The 14,419-nt window shown below is 42.4% G+C and overlaps 2 long non-coding RNA genes across 2 annotated transcripts; one reads left to right on the top strand and one right to left on the bottom strand.

Annotated features, from left to right (window-relative positions):
* The first annotated feature begins 851 nt into the window (after positions 1 to 851).
* Positions 852 to 4,801, top strand: LOC130706986 (uncharacterized). The gene is made up of 2 exons (XR_009007013.1): positions 852 to 2,332; positions 3,375 to 4,801. It is a non-coding gene; the product is annotated as an uncharacterized LOC130706986 (long non-coding RNA).
* Positions 4,802 to 5,161: 360 nt separating this feature from the next.
* On the bottom strand, positions 5,162 to 11,574 carry LOC130706984 (uncharacterized). The gene is made up of 3 exons (XR_009007011.1): positions 11,535 to 11,574; positions 8,177 to 8,250; positions 5,162 to 6,566 (listed from the first exon to the last, which is right to left on the bottom strand). It is a non-coding gene; the product is annotated as an uncharacterized LOC130706984 (long non-coding RNA).
* Positions 11,575 to 14,419: the final 2,845 nt, after the last annotated feature.

Raw genomic sequence — 14,419 nt, 5'->3', positions numbered from 1 at the left:
AGAAGAGGTTTCCATCAGCACAGCTGGTTGGAGCATTTGATCTCATCGGGTAGTTTGTGCCTGAGAGAATTAAGGTCTCCATCAACATGTTTGAAGGCTGTATGGTGCAGATACAACTGTGCCGATTTTAAAATATGATAAGTTGATTCTAACATTCTTCCAGAAGAGAAAAAGTGTGAGAATGTCAAAGAATATTTCGAACAAGAGAAAGATAGGAGACTTGTCCTACCAGATACAAAAACATATTAGAAATCAACAATAGTTGGAAAGTTCTGACATTAGCCAAGGCAAGACAAACGGCTCACCAAGCGGCTATGGATCCATACGAAGAAGTATTTGAGGGAGAAAGGATGGCCTTTTTATAATTGTGGAGTGGGGACACCTTTTTAGCAAGGCAAAATTTCCAGGCCATAATGGAAGAGACTGGCGGACTTGATAGCATAAAAATTTGAAATAGTTGTAGAGAGAAAGATAACAAAGTCAAGAAAAGAAATTTAAAAAAACTTGTCATATAGATACCTGATAAAACTATTTGTTGGTACCTATCCAAAGAAAGACTTTGCAAACTCTTGGACTCAAGATTCCAATTCTAAAACCCACATCGTAGAAGTCCCCACAGAGGCACATATAGTTACATGTTCCAGGATGTTCATTTCAGCATTGTTTGTCGTAGGAAAAAAATAAGAAACTTAAATGTCTACGAAAAGAAAATTAGTCAAATAAATTGTAACACATCCAAACTACAGAATACTCTTCATAAAGTAAAAGGAATGAAGGCCTGGTATAGAAAAATTCCTAGGTTAAGTCAGAACAAGGAACAAGAACAAGGCTGTTGTTCGCATTTAAAAAAATCTATTTGAATATAGGTATATATGTAAATAGAAACTGGTCCTGGAGGATCTCCAATGAACTGTGAATAAGAGTTACCCCTGGGAAGGGGAGTGGAATGGGTGGAAATAGGATTTTCAAGTTTTATTCTTCATGCCTCCTTATTGTTCGGATGTTTAATTTGAACATGTAATCACTGTGTAATTTTAAAAATGTAAACAACGAGGAAGCAAGGCTCCTCATCCCCAGGGACGAAGAATAAGGACTTTGCACATCCATCTAAGCTGGGGAGTCAGACGAGCCGGGAGGCCACCCAGCCACTAAGGGACAGAAAACAGATGTGGAGGAACCGTGAGCCACGTGCACTCACCAATCCCCTGGTGCTCAGCTCCAAGCAGAGACTGTGGGTCGACTGCACAGGGCAAATGAGGGTTTTCTCTTCACTTGAGCAAAAGAAATCAAGAATGTGGAAGAGGCAGATGTGACAGCCATAAAATGATGTATCACCCACAGATCTGAAGCCGTGGAAATGGCAACTCAGCCCTGTTCTAACTCAACTCAGCTCAGCAGCAGCAGTGTTAGGATGCGTAGGTAGAGAGACATCTCTGCTATCCCGGTAGGGCACTCAGGCCTGCCTGCATGGAGGCAGCCTGTTGGGAGGTCTGGCCTCCAGACCTCTACTAGTTCTGAGCTTGTGAGCTGAGAAAGGGCCAAGCTGCAAATACAAGTCTTTCTTACCTGCAAGGAGCTGGGAAACCCGACAACACACACTTTCCCTGCCTCTTTCACTTTCACTGGCATCAGAGCCTAAACACGCTGGGAATTTGAACAGAGGTCTCTCTCTTCAGCTCCAGCCCCCAGGGTGGGTGGGACACTCCGTTTCTCAGCTATCAGCCCCCGTGTGGGAGATGGAGGGGTGGGCTTGGAATTAACCGCCAGGAGATCTGGATTGTCAACAGAACATGCAGGAAGCTGGTTCTAAGCCGTGCATGTGAATTAAGGGGACAGAAATACTCCTTCAGTCTTCAGTATTTGGGGTGGCTTCCATAAAGCAGTTGCAGGAAAAATCACGGACCTGGATGCCATGTAAGTCCTAAGCCCTCCTGGAGTGATTTCCTACTGGATCATGTAAGAGGTAAGAGATCTGCACTCCTGTATCGAGTTCTTTTTGCCAATTTGTCTCAATCACATTATTATCATTAATAATAATAATAACACATATTTTGTACTTACTACACATCAGGTGCAATTTAAAGTATTTCCATGTATCGTCTCACCTACCTAATTCTCACAACGGCTCTGTGGGCTGGGGCACGATTACTCTCATTTCACAGATGGAGAAACTGAGGCACAGTCAGTTTAAGCCACTCTCCAGGTTCACACGGATGGCAGGTGGTGATGCTGGTTCTCCTCTAGATGACCTGACTCCAGGGCTTCCTCTGCACTGTGCATGGAACCCTCGGCAGCCTCCTCAGATGTCACAGGGTCTGTGGACTAAATGAGGGTGAGAGGACAAAGGGGCCCATGGTGACGAGCAGCATGGAGGGTGCCTCCAAGGAAGTTCTTGGAAGCCATTAAGCAGGGGAGGGATGGCGTGGGGCTCAGGGCACAGTCACTCTGAGGATAAGTACCAACAATCGGGGGAATGGAACCCAAGATTTGAAGTTTTCTGGCTTGTGCATTGTCATCAAAATAGGACATTGGTTGGTGTGAGGCCGAACAAAGGGGCCTCCACATCCCCTGCGGGAAAGGTGTGTATGGGTAGTTCTTTCTCAGTGACAGGTCTGTCTGGAGACAAGGAGAATTTTCCAACTTGGCCTGGGAAACACTAAGACAGCAGGAGGATTTAAGATAATTCAAATATAGTCCTTCAGCCCAACTCTCTATTTCACAGAAAGAACTTGTTCAGTGAGGAGTAGGGTCTTGTCCAAGGACTCATGGCTATTGAGTAAATGAGCTACGACCAGACCCTGTTCTGTTTTCGAATTTGCCTTGGGCTGCCTCCTGTTCTGTTCTGGCATACTGTCCTCTGTGCTGACGCCTGCCACCCCCTCCAAGTCATAGACTTCCAAATGTTCATCATGGACAACACAGATAAGAAAGTATTTGATGTAATGACTGGAAGAAAGTCAGTTCATTAGTAGCTATGTTCATTATCAGAGATTCGTACTTGATTCAACGGTTTCTAGTATATTCAGAGAGTTGTGCACTCATCACCACAATCCGGTTTTAGAACACCTCCTGGAAAGGTCCCTGGTGCTGACAGTCTTCATCAGTCAATCTCATTCTCACCCCCAGCCGCAGGCAACCACTAACTTATCTTCTTTTTAGATTGGCTTTCTCTGGACATTGAATATACATGGAATCACATAATTTCGTGGTTGTTTTCATCTGGTTTCTTCACTTACCAAAATTCCATTGTATGAATATACCACTTTTTGTTTACTCATTCATCAGTTGGCAGACATTTGACTATCATGAATAATCCTGCTATGACTAGGGCTTCCCTGGTTGCACAGTGGTTAAGAATCTGCCTGCCAATGCAGGGGACACGGGTTCGAGCCCTGGTCGGGGAAGATCACACATGCCGCGGAGCAACTAAGACCATGCGCCACAACTGCTGAACCTGTGCTCTAGAGCCCGCGAGCCACAACTACTGAGCCCACGTGTTACAACTACTGAAGCCCGTGCGCCTAGAGCCCGTGCTCCACAAGAGAAGCCACTGCAATGAGAAGCCTGTGCACTGCAATGAAGAGTAGCCCCCGCTCGCCGCAACTGGAGAAAGCCCGCGCGCAGCAACAAAGACCCAATGCAGCCAAAAATAAATAAATAAAATAAATTTAAAAAAAAATCCTGCTATGAATACTTGTGTACAATTTTTTGCACAAACGTTTGTTATTATTTCTCTTGGAAGTGGATTTGCTGGCCCACATGACAAATTTGTATTAACTTAAGAAACTGCCAAACTTTTCCAAAGTAGTTGTACCATTTTACCTTTCCACCAACAATGTAGTTTCCAATTTTTTCCATATCTTGCCAATATTTGGTGTTATCTTTTTGATTATAGTCATTCTAGTGTGTAATAGTATCTCTTTGTAGTTTTAACTTGCATTTCTCTGATGACTAATGAGGTCGAATACGTTTTCATGAGTTTAGATATTTGAATGTCTCTCTTGATGCAATGTCAAGTCTTTCACCATTTTAAAATTATGCTTTTGGATTTCTTATTTTGGGGTTGTGTTCTTTATACTTATGGATACACATCTTTTATTATATATGATTGGCAAATATTTTCTCACAGTCTGTGACTTGTCTTCATTTCTTTCAAGCTGTCTTTTGAAGAACAAATTAAACAATGAGTTAATGAAGCTTAATTTACCAATTTTTCCTTTTATGGCTTACGCTTTTGGTATTGTATCTATGTTTGCCTAACCAGAGATTTAAAATATCTCCTCCTGTGCTTTCTCTTAGACGTTTTGTAGTTTTAAGCTTTATATTTAGGCCTGTGGTCCACGTGTCCTAACCTGACTCAAAGCCCCACTTTTCCTGAGCTAGAGCCTCCTGTGGACAACAGAAAGGGAGCCATTGTGGGTGGCTTCTTTCTCCCCTGGGGGCAACTGTTGAGTGGAAACCAGCTCAAAAGGTTTCCATGCTGCTCACCCAGCCACTGCCTTTCTAAACAGAGGTCCGTTGATAGAGCACTTCAGAACCCTCTCTCTCTGTTTCTAAAACAGCAATTTGTAACCTGCTTGAGGTTTGAGATGACTGTTGTTTCTCAACATCTTGCTTGCTTCATACAAATTTACTGCTTCCAGTAGATATTTTCTGTGGTGTATATTACCAGATTGTGGTCACTGTATAGCTTTAATATAAAGACTCTATTTTTGGTTCGTGTTGATGTGTTTCAAGGATTGAAGTTAAATAATGTGTGAGCATTAAATAATGTTAATAAAGTTAAATAATGTCCACCATCTTTTCCAGGAACGTCCAATCATTTTTTAAATGTAGCAATAAACAACTAGATTATTGCAATTTTGACTTACAGAGTATTATAAAAGTAGCTGAAAAGTTACAATCCTAATCTGTTTATAAAAATAATAGGTCTGGTATTTTTGTAGTCATAAGCGGCCAAGGGTTAAATCAGTAGGAACCAAGGAAATTTCAGATACTGTACATTGAAGAAAGGCACTAAGAAATTAAATTAATATTTTCCAAAAACCCCCAAGACACAAACACACACACACACACACACACAGAGAATACTACCCTAGGTCTGCAGAATTTAAAATCAAAAGACTATTCTGTTGAATAGATTACATATGCAAAAGACTGATTATCAGGAATGTAGGTTTATTTCATTAAAAAACAAAACAAAACAAAACAGATTCATCCCCCAAAGAGTACTGTATCCTTTAAAGCAGCAGCAATCACAAGGCACATATGTACAAAATACCTCAAGCAAAATAGAAACTAAACATTAAAAAAATATGTTATTTAAAAAGATGTTGAAGACCATTTGTTAATATGAACATATATTATAAAATGACATTTTTAATATAATTTTATTCCTTTCCCTTTAATAAGAGATGGAGTAATAGTGTAATATTTATGTACTACCTTGTGGCACATATCACAAACATTTACACCACCCAACTTGGTTTGCTAAAGAAAAAACAGATAGCTAAAGCACAGCTTAAAAATTTTAATTTTAGTGCTTTCACATCTTTTTTAGATATTTGGAATTCATAAGCTGAAAAGAAATAAAGGTCTCATTTTCTTTAGCTTAGAAAAAAAGCTTGTAGTTATACGTCCCTATACAAAAAAGAATACATTCTAGATATTCTAAAGTATCAAGGACATGATTTCTATTTTGGGATCATCACAATAATCCTCTTCTGAAAAGATTAGAAGTCAACGCATAACGAATGTAAAGGTCAATTATACTAAAATAAAATAGTATTTGATTTAAAATATTGCTCACTTAGGAAGTATAATGACTATTCTCTGGTTAGGGATGCTAAGATTCACTGTTAGAAATGGTGCAACATCAGTATTTAGCGTATATAAAAATTCTAGGATTCAAATATATTATAATGAAAAATTTGTAATAATCACACATAAAGTATTCCTTTATATATTAGCCAATATATACATTGAGCTTCACATGACGAAGACTGAAAAAGATGTGTTTGAATTAGATCTTCAATACATTTTGTATCATATATGCTGAAGTGCCTCTAAGCCTTAACGTTGCAGACAATTTTCTATGAGATATTAAGGAGTGCTCACAATCTTTATCATTAGAAGGGAAAGAAGATACACTGAAGCTCCATTTTTAAACAATGACAACAAAAAAAAGAATATAAAATACTAGTATTAATAAAACGTTTAAATAGTACTAAATAGCACAATTTAAATATCAGTTATATGCTGTCATTAGTTTTTCTCTTAAGAAAATCAGTTCTTGGGCTTTTGGATTTGTTTTCTTTTAAGTACCCAGCATCCTTCTCGTGGTCATACACTGAGTCGATACCCACACCATCTAGTGACGCCCCATCTGGTACCCGCAGGCCCCCTGTGGCTCACTGTGCAGTGACTCAGGCCTGTCTGCGTGTTGCGTGGTGAGAGGACACCAGGCCCCAGACTAAAGCAGCACGGTCTGGGCCACCTTGCTGATTGTGGTCGCAGCTTTCTCCAGTTCCTCTTCTGTTTGTTCCACTGTGACCACAATCCTAATGCTGAGAAATAATAAGGGACACAAAAGATAGTCAAATGAGAGTCTATACCAAGGGTCAGCCTGCCACCTGTTTTCGTGAATGAAGCTCTTCTACTGGAACATGGCCTACTGTCCCTAGCCACTTTCTCACTGCCCCGGTAGGGCTGCGTAGTTGTGGCAGGGACCTGTGTCCTGCAAGCTGGAAGCACTTTACTACCTGCTATTGACAGGAGTTTGCCGTTCCCTGCCTGCACTAGTAGCGATCTAGTCCAGGTAACCTTGCAGTAGGGCTCTGCCCAGGCCGGCAGGGAACTCTGTCCTTTAAATCTACCACTGCAAGCAGTATCAGGCCCAAAGCAGGAAGTCAACGTTTCCCATATTAATGAGCGTGTGGTTGTTCACAAGCGTAATTCAGTAAGTCATACAGAAGTCCTACAATACTTTGATGCGGGGCAGAAATTTTCAAGTTTTCAGGAAACTGAAGACAAGAAATATCAGCCTGACAGGGCACTTCTACCCGGGTCCCTCTCACTCCCCTCTGCAAACATCTGCATCAGCCACTGGACACATACACACTGAGTTGGGCTGTGCCCAGAGTCCTGAGGGCACGAGGGTGGCCCCCGTCCTCATGAAACACAGGATCACAACTTTGGATGGTGTAATTGGAACGGAGAGAGCAGGATCTTTAGGGTGCTTTCGAGCTGCTGCCAGAACAGCCTTCCAGAACCCAGCCCAGGGCCCCACGCCTGCACAGCGCTGACTCTGAGTGCTCTCTGGGTCTCTCCCAGACTCCTCCAGGCTCCCTCTCCATCAAACCCGTGCTCTGGGCTCCCCAGATGCACCTGTAGGTCTCCACACCACTGCAGACCCTGCTGGAAGGCCCGATGCCCACCCCAGCTTGTTTGATACGCTTGATTCTGCAGGCTCGGCTTAAGCGTCTCCTGCTCTAGGAAGCCTCAGTCCCTCCCAGGCCAGAACTAACCATGCCCTCCTCCTCTGTGACCTCCCTGACCTGTGTCATGACCCTGAAACCCTCAAGCTCTGGGTGTCTACCTTCTTGGACTACACTGTTTAAGTGCTTAGGGGACAGAATCAGGTGTTGAATGAACGCCAATTTTAAATCATGAGTCGAGGTGCCTCCCCACTGAGGGCCGCTTGAACCTCTGTAGAGGTTTTCCCCACTGTCACTTTGCTTTTCCTTGGGTGCTTAATACGTGTTTGTCAGATGAAGTACCACACAGCACTTGGGCCAGAGGTGGGATGAGCAGCGCCCCCCAGACTGTGCCACCCCCGCCCCCCGTAAGGACTATCCTGGTGGTGGAAACAGCTGGCCCAGCACACGCTACCGCAGCACAGTGGCCGGTCGTCGCCAATGCGAACCTGGGCTGTCCCAGGTCGTTCTTGGGATCGCAGATGTTTCATTAAGTTAATTACAGAGTCCTGAGGGGATTTTCAATTAAAATGGGAAAACATCTCGTTTAAGAACAGAAACAGGTGATGTTCTATCTTTTAACAAGACACATTCTTCCTTATCCTGTGACAGTCTTTCAAAAAATTTCAAAACATAATACATTTCATACAAAGTTTAAAGTAGAAAACAATGACTCAGGTCATAATTTTAAGTCTACCAACCTCGGAGGAGGGAGATACTTCTCTTCTTTCTCCAGGTAGCGTGCCAGAGTTAACGCGATGCCTCTGTCCATGCACTGTATGAGGAAAAGGAATACATTTGCAGCCTGGACTGCAGACACTGGTCATTAAAACAGGAAGGTGCACTGAAATGCTCCTCTCAAGAGTAGTTTTAATTCACCTTTCCAACTATAACTGCTAAAAGACAAAACAAAACACCACAGAATCATCTTATCATCTTGAGAGCACTGCTCTACAGGACTTCCTGCAATGATGGAGGTGTCCATCCTGTGCTGTCCACGACGGCAGCCAGGGGCCCACGTGGCTCTCGGGCACTTGGAGATATGGCTAGTGCAACTGTAACACTGAACTTTGAATCTGACTTAATTTAAACAGCCATAGGTAACTAGTGATTACCACTTTAGGCAAAGCAGAGTTAGGACAAGGGGAAACAGGACCAACAAAGCCCCGGAGGCTAACCAAGAGCTGGACTTAATAACGCCAGCAGAATCATTTCAGAGAGGAATTGCTCACACGTCAAATATCAACAACACCTCTGATTCCCATGTGCTACACTTGGACACAGTGCTACCAAGCACAGAAGAGTCTGGTGTCACATTCTGCACAGCTTTCCAATACATCAGCTACCTGCCAACATTTTTTTTTAAATTAAATAATTACTATCAAAATAAAGCATAAAGTCAGACGAGGGTAATGGTTTATAAGGGTTTCTTCCTTGGGGTGATGAAATGTTTTGAAATCAGATAGTGATGGCTGCACAACCCTGTGAGGATACTAAAAACCACTCAACAGTATACTTTAAAGAGTGAATTTTATGGAACGTGAATCGTATTTTTAAACAAACAAACAAACGAACAACCAGCTAGAGCAAGGGGTGCTGTAAAGGAAAGAACAATCACTGCCAGCGTGTGGCAGTGCAGGTATTTGCCTGAAGAGGGGCCATTCTGTAAGCTGTGAGGCAAGGTTTTCCTCTGCTAGGAAAAGATGGAAAACAACGGCAGGCAATGTCTTTTGCTGATTCTACATTCTGGAAGTGTACTTGGAAAAGTTAACTCCTTCTGCAAACATCTGGACTGGCTCCGTTTCTAGTCCTGTCTAATTAAGAAACAGTATAAACCATAGCTCAGTTTGTAAAAACTGTTTTATCAAGCAAGTCAACAAAAATTTGGCAGAACTGCTCAGTTCTGCAAACCTTAAACAAGAACTACGGTGTCACGATCCTTTTTTCTCTTTCAAATATTGAAAAGAAAAAGCAAAGAGGAACAGGACAAAAGACTTATTAAGATGGAAGCTGCAATGATGCAAAGAAACTCTAAGAGTTTTCCTCCTCCTTCCTACAAATGCAGTTTCCAGATAGTATTCTGTTCCCTTCCCCAGAGCCTGTTCTCTCCTCATTCAACTCTCAAGGTGATTTCCTGAAGACAGCCAATATCCAGTGGGAGCCCACAGATGTAATTTTGGGATCTGTGAATTGTCCAGACTCACTTTTTCTTTTTGTTATGAGGATAACCTATGTAAGAGAAGTATCGAGTCACTTGATTCACATGCCCTTTCTGAGTCTCCCTCTGGAACAGAGCAGCAGTAAGACCTTAGCTGTTGCTACCCAGTGAGAAAAGAACTGAGGTGGATCTGACTGGAACTGACACCCTGGCACCTAGAGAAGGCCCACGTCCCGTGACACAAAGTGTGTAGAGAAGCACCCTGAGGGGGTTCGAGGGGAGGCTCTGGGATAATAACGGCGTCACCACAGACTCCAACACAGGACATGCAGCTTCACAAGGCTGCTCTGGCGGCGGTCAGCATCAGTCACACCACCCGGCAACTCAGTTAGAAAACAAACTCAGCTGTCACATGAAGGTAATGTCATAATTTGACTCTTAACTAGGCTTGTCTGTTCTGCTTATGTTTAATTTCTAAATTTGTTTTGGTATTACATTTGTACAGGAGCTCTAATTAAAAGGATGCTGTACTTCCTTTTATAGCTTATACATTTAAGTAATATGACAATAAAAACACCGAGGCAGTAAAAAAGGTCTGTGGGATGCTTTTCCCCTTTAAAGAGTTTTTTTTCAAGTCTGCAGAGCTGCACCTGAGGAGACATCTGTGACCTTTCCTCACTCAGCAAGGCAAGAGCCACTCCAGCCTGTTCATTCACAATCTGACACGTTTCCTTAATTAGGAATCTCATATTCTGGGTTTGGTTTTATTTTGTTTTTTTAGGACAACTGATTCTGGAAGGCCACAAGTTGCAAGAAGCTCTCCACGAATCAATGATCCACAAGTTGCAAGAAGCTCTCCATGAATCAATGACTGCAGGTACTGTGGTTCACACATCGTCGGGTACAGGTCAGCTGAAGCCAGCGGTGAAGCCAGAGGCTGGCTTAGCACCACAGTCTCCACACTGAGCAGCCACGTGACTGCCTGCTGTGCCACAGCCGCGCAGGGGCACACGGCAGACTTGACCAGCACCACTACCCTGACGCCTGGCAGCACGGACTCGGGGAAGGAGCCTCTGAAAGGAACCGTCAGGACAAGCAGGACAGGGAAGCAGGGTGAAGCCTGTCTTCATTCTCAAATACGTACGCCATGTATTTCAGATTCAAGTACAAGGCAGCACCACCCTCGGTGCTCAGTGCTGCAGGGCCACTTGACCGTTCTTCAGAAGGAGGAAAGTGAGGAGAGAGGACTTGGGTGATCGCAGCTCTACTGAACAGTAAAGGCCAAGGGATCTTCCCTAGTGATGCGTTTCTTAGTTAATAACTAAGGTACACTTAGTAGTAAGACTTTCAGAAGTCAGACATTTAAATCAAGCTCCCAAGTTAGGCATGGTAAAGAAGTGGCTCGTCTTCCTTCCTTTTTGCTTACAAGATTATTTCGACCTGTTTCTGAGCTATGCTGGGTGTTCAGCCCCAGACAGTCAGCTGTCCGGTGTTGTGCGCCATCACCATACAGAATGCCATCCCCACCTACATGTGCGAAAGCCTGGCTTTGTAAATAGGAAGCAACTGGGTTTTCTGGAAGACTAATTATTCAGAGTGGAAGCAAAGCGTATTTTAATACAATGTGGCAAAGAACACAACTTCAATGTGAGCTGAAAATTGACCCAATGGAATAACCTGCAGCCTGTCAGTAGAGACGTGCTACAGACTCCACTGGGCAGGGACAGACGTCAGGAAGGCTGGGCATCAGAACAATTCCATGTCACCAGAGGGATAACCACAACTTCTGTTGTACCCAATCTCTTAGGGCAAAGAGAGCATTCTTAAAAATGACCTTAAAAATTCCTTGGGTTCAGGGTAGAAGGGTATGAAGAGATTCGCCCGAATAACTGGATACTCACTTGAGTTACTATTTCCTGAAGTAGTTTAACGTCTCTTTCTTGACACCCAGTGCTCTCTTCCAGCTGGAGGTGAAATGCTGGAGAAATGGACTCACCCACCACTTTTAATCCAGAAATGCTGAGGAAGGGAAACACACACACAAGCATAAATCCTCTTCCGAGCTCAGATTTCTCACATATAAATAATTTTACAAAGTCTGCATTAATGAATGTGACAGAAACTTGGGACTTCCATGGGAAACATCATGTGGTGGGATTCCAGATCTGACAAAGGGAGGTAAAAACGCACGCTCTGGGCAGTGCTTCCTAGTCTAGGACACCCTGCAGCACGGCGGGGAAGAGGATTCCCGGTCCCGCAGGACCCTCCGGCTCACATTTCACAGAGAACACGTGCGTCATCCCCAGCCTCCCACCAGACGGTCTACATGCCTCACCCACCTTGGCTGGGGCCACCCCCTCCTCAAGGGGCCCCTTGCAGGCCCACTCAGCCCTGGGCCTCTGCCCTGTCGCTTCCTCTCCTCACCTGCTCTCTCCTGTTCTTGCACGGCTAGCGCCAGACACGCCCGGTCCCAGGTCCAGGGTCACTCCTCTGAGGGCCTCCCTCATCACCCACTTTAGGGAAGTGTCTGCACCATCATTTTCTATTACTTCTGTTTCCTCCATGGATAACATATTATAATTGTTAATGCTGCTTCCTTATTTGCTAAATCTTTAGTTTGTATCTTGTCTTTTATAAACTACAGGGATGATTTCTGACACTAAAATTTTATATTTTGGTCACCAACAATATATTTAGGTTGTAAAGCTGTCTTCTTGTGTACATGTTTAATTTTAAATTTTTCTTGAATTACGATGATTTTCTTCTCTCTTAGGATTAACAGCACAGAAATCTGCTGTTTCTCAGGAAGGAAGAGAGATTTCTTTAGGGGTGAAAGCCTGTATTTTCAAATGATTATTGCAGTGTTATGAGAACTGTAGGCCATATAATTTAGCCAGGTATGGTTTGATTTCTGACCTATCTCCTAGGACAAAAATAGTGATACATGTCTATTTGAAATTGGGCTAAACATTTTAAATGGCTTTCATTTAGTCTGCTTTACCTGGAAAGATCTGCTTTTCCCTTAGAATGAAATGAGCACAAAAAGCACTTGTTAGCATATTCAATTCTTCAAATATGTTTAGGACTCAACAAGCTTTTACTGAATGACTACCTGTGCCGAGTATCACATGAAGTGAGGAAGCTAAGCTCACCTGCCTTTCACACCACCCTTGAACATCATTAATTTGTGTCTACTTTCTTTAAATGTAATGCATCACACTAGGATCTCTCAATAAATCAGATTTGAATCATGGAATCTCAGACTCTAGGGCTTCTGGAATATGGGGAAACCTTATAGATCAGTTGTTTTACTACTGTAGAAACTAAGAAATATGCTTTCAAAACCCATTTCCTAGGTGAATTCTGAATGTGTTAAACTTGTACACAAAGAAGTATTAATTGTTTTAGGTCATGTACTCTCAGGGAGAACTTAAAAAATTACTTTTCAAATTGCATTTCACATGAATTAAATGGCCTGGATTTTCCCTGATATAAACAAGGCACCTACAAGCCCAACTGAGCTTACTATTCGATCAAATGGGCTCATCTCACATGTTAGGTGGAGCAAGTTGGTGAGAGAAGGAATGAAACAAAATGCTCTCTTTCTGGCTGCCTGGATGCTGAATGTCGCATTAAAGTTTAACTAAAACCAAACGGACAGAGAATTATAACTTGAGTTCAGAAAGTTAGAAGCTGTATTTCAGAGCCTGTTATACTTAAAAAAACTTTTCTGGAGAGCACATTATTTACCATATTACTTTACCCATTTTACCAAATGGAAATACTAAACACTAGTCTAGGTCCTAGGGATAGAACAATCAACAATTCAGACATGGTCTCCATCATGTGCTTAGTGTGGGGAAAGCGCTGGACATGAATAATTATCTGTTAGAATTTAGGGGCTTTTCAAGATTCCAGCAAGGACCCAAAGTAGCATAGGCCGCTGACTTCCTCTCCCAAATGCAACCTCAGAGATGAGAGAAGCAAATCACTGATTAGAGGAGACCAAAAAAAATTACTTAGAACTGAACACTGAAAATACTTACTGCTTTGAAATGTTTATCTTTAAGCTATTTATTGGAAAATAATAACACCAATAACCTAAATGTAAAAAGCTAAAAAAGAGTAAAAAAACACAATTCAATGAAACAAGGAAGCAGAAAAATAAGGGAAAAAAATCAATCAAAGAAAACAAAATATGAGTAAAAAACAAAACCAAACTTAAAAAAACGTGCTGGGCAAAATCCTGGAAAGATTATCGTAAGAATGAAAACGACAGAAACAGAAAATAAAAAGGGGAAATAATACAGACACAAGAGAGAGAATCACAGACTACACCCAGCCCAAAGGCCCCAAGTCTAGAGAGTCTTACAGAGGAGTCCTGCTCAACTTTGAAGAAACAAATAATCAAGCCTGGTCTTATACAATGGCTTCATAATGCAGGGAAGTGGAAAAACTGCTCAATACTTTATTGAGGCTACCACAACATTGATTTCTAGGTTATGTTAGGTTGTTGTAACAAAAGATTATAGGCTCATTTAAATTATAAATATGGATATAAAAATTCAAAATCCTAACTAACAGTGCAGAAAAATATACTGTAATCAAGGAGGGGTTTACTCAGGAATGCAAGGATGTTTTAACATCAGAAAATACAGTCATCCCTCGGTAGTCACAGGAACACTCTGAGTAAAGTGCAGGAGCAGAGGTGGGTTTCAGTAGTTTCAAGTGTACATGAGAGGTGAGGATGTGGAGAGGGCATAAACAACTCTGGAAAAAGACTGGC

Source organism: Balaenoptera acutorostrata, unplaced genomic scaffold (genome assembly GCF_949987535.1).
Source record: "Balaenoptera acutorostrata unplaced genomic scaffold, mBalAcu1.1 scaffold_1069, whole genome shotgun sequence".
NCBI lineage: Eukaryota > Metazoa > Chordata > Mammalia > Artiodactyla > Balaenopteridae > Balaenoptera > Balaenoptera acutorostrata.
Note: the sequence above shows the minus strand (reverse complement) of the source record. Positions and strands in the feature narration are given on the sequence as shown.